We start from the raw sequence: 2134 nt of genomic DNA on the forward strand, positions 1-2134 counted from the left end.
TTGATTTGATTAATATGATGAAGTATTTTTCATGTGTTGATTTGAGATTTTCTGATTTAATTATTTCTATCAAGGAAGTAGTATAGAACAGGGATGTTTATATGACTTCTGTATTTGATAATCTCAACATCGGAATTCTAGTACTCAAGGGATTGATGCTAGAATTCTGATGTAATCTTAAGACTTGAGTAATTCATGCATGTATTAAGAAAGAGATCACCAAGGGATTGGGGTTTCTGATTAATGTATCTATCAGGGTAGTAAGGGATTACATCTTGATGATAAGTAAAAGGTTGATTAACATCACATGGAAAGGAATTCATCATATGATCAGTTTTTACATGGGTTATTATGGAGGAAAGTTGTTTTCTGACTACTTGTTGTTTTATTAATTCCTAATCCATATTTACTTTGTGTCAAATTACTTACAATCAATTTTCTGGTGACAAATTATTCATGATTTTTACAAACTCTTATTTTATTCAAATTAGTTTTCTATGGTTTATTGGTGTTTGAAGACAATTCCTCGTGGGAACGATCTTTACTCATCATTTTATTACTTGTACGACTAGTGCACTTGCTAAATGTCCAACATTGAGAAAAAATTATTTTTATAATTCTAATTTATTGCAGGGTTATATTAGTTTTTATTATTTTAATTTTTTAATTTTCTAATCCAAAATGATGTCATTTTGAGTTTATTGGAGATAACTTTATTTTGCGTGATTGAAAAAACAATAAACCCTTTAAATAAAATAACAATTACAAAAAAGAAAAAAGTAAATAAATAACAACATTGAGGGAGGGGTGGCTTTAGAGTTTGAAAGGTTTAATACAATTTTCTGGCATGTTAGGTTGGGAACATATGCTTGCAGCTTATTTAGGTTTAATCATGCAGTGTTTGAAGCGTGTGCTTAACTAGTGTTGAGTTCTGCATTGCTTTTTAAATTGGAGTGAAGGAAAGTTAAATTGTGTGCAGCTGTTGTAGTCTGGGATTGAGTGTTAACTAATAAGTTGTATTTTAGAGTTAATTAGAAAAATGTCTTTGGAAAGTGAAATATGATTTGGCCAATATATAGTTCTGAAGTTGTTGCATGTAGCAGTTACAATTTAAAAAGAAGTGAAGTTATATTATTCTTTTGCTTTTAACTGGTATTTTTGTTGGGCTTCCTCCTTCAATGCTAAGCCCAAGCCCATTTGAGGGATTTCTTAAAAACCCTAACCCTGATTTCCACCTCCTCTATATATACTCATTAGTTGTGGGTGGAGGCTAGGTCATATGAGAGAATTTTATTTGACAGATATTTGAGAGAAAATTGTTTGAGCAAAGCTTTACGCTTTGCATTTGAGAGATCTCTAGAGAAAGTTTGAGTGAAACATCTCTAGGGTAGTTTGATTATCACCATTGTTGGAGAGGTTGAGTTAACCACCACATTGGTGTATTCTGATTATTTGTAACCATTATTTTCATAGTGGATTTTGATCTGGACTAGGTCCCGTGAGATTTTAATTCTTCATTGAAGAAGGGTTTCCCACGTTAAATCTGGATGTGTTCTTCTTCTTTATCTCTCCTATTTTGTAATTTTTCGTTTTGATATTTCCGCTGCGCTACCCGACCTGGTGAAGTTCAGGCCGAGGTATTGCCGAGATCCGAGATCAGGATCTTGTTGATTGACTTCCGCACAAAGGCCCCTGAGCCGATCTGAGGGAACTGAGTTTTCCCAACAGTGGTATCAGAGCCCGAGTTCAACGGGTTCTGAGGGAGACGAGATGGAGACCAGTGGCATAACCAATGATGGAGACATGTTCAAGTTGACCGTAGATAACTTCACTTATTGGAGACCGATGATGGAAGATCATCTCTACTGCAAAGATCTACATGAGCCCATTACCCTTGATGAGAGACCGACAGGCAAGACCGATAAGGAGTGGGAGATCCTGAATCGGAAGGCGGTAGCCACGATTAGGAAATATATTGATAAAAGCCTCTTTGAGCACGTGTCCGAATTCACGAACGGGTATGAGTTGTGGACGAAGCTGGAGTCCATGATTCAGAAGAAGACTCCCAAGAATAAAGCATACCTGGTTCGCTGACTTGTGAAGCTTGAATACAAGGACGGCATGAGCATGATTG

This window comes from Gastrolobium bilobum, unplaced genomic scaffold (genome assembly GCF_033153095.1).
Source record: "Gastrolobium bilobum isolate Gb01-03AN ecotype WA unplaced genomic scaffold, APGP_CSIRO_Gbil_v1 utg5831, whole genome shotgun sequence".
Classification (NCBI taxonomy): Eukaryota; Viridiplantae; Streptophyta; class Magnoliopsida; order Fabales; family Fabaceae; genus Gastrolobium; species Gastrolobium bilobum.